Raw genomic sequence first — 459 nt, 5'->3', positions numbered from 1 at the left:
GGAAAGAGAAAGCAAGGATGGTCTCTTCTCAGAGGACAGTAACAAAGAAAACTAATGATGGGTTAGAAAGTATAATAGTGCTCTCATTCTGCCCAATAATGATTAAGAATGGGGAGATAACCACTACCCTAAGCACAGTGGGAATTTCCAATTTAGCAAGAGAAGAGGAACATAAGGAAAGGAAAAGACCAAGAAAATATAAATAGTACAAAGTAAAATGAAAGGAATAAGGTGAAGTTATTACACTAAATAAAAATGTGGGGCTTCCCTGGTGGCGCAGTGGTTGAGAGTCCACCTGCCGATGCAGGGGACAGGGGTTTGCGCCCCGGTCTGGGAAGATCCCACATGCTGCGGAGCGGCCGGGCCCGTGAGCCATGGCTGCTGAGCCTGCGCGTCCAGAGCCTGTGCTCCACAACGCGAGAGGCCACAACAGTGAGAAGTCCGCGAACCGCAAAAAAA

This window comes from Lipotes vexillifer, unplaced genomic scaffold, assembly GCF_000442215.2.
Source record: "Lipotes vexillifer unplaced genomic scaffold, Lipotes_vexillifer_v1.1 scaffold995, whole genome shotgun sequence".
Classification (NCBI taxonomy): Eukaryota; Metazoa; Chordata; class Mammalia; order Artiodactyla; family Lipotidae; genus Lipotes; species Lipotes vexillifer.
Note: the sequence above shows the minus strand (reverse complement) of the source record.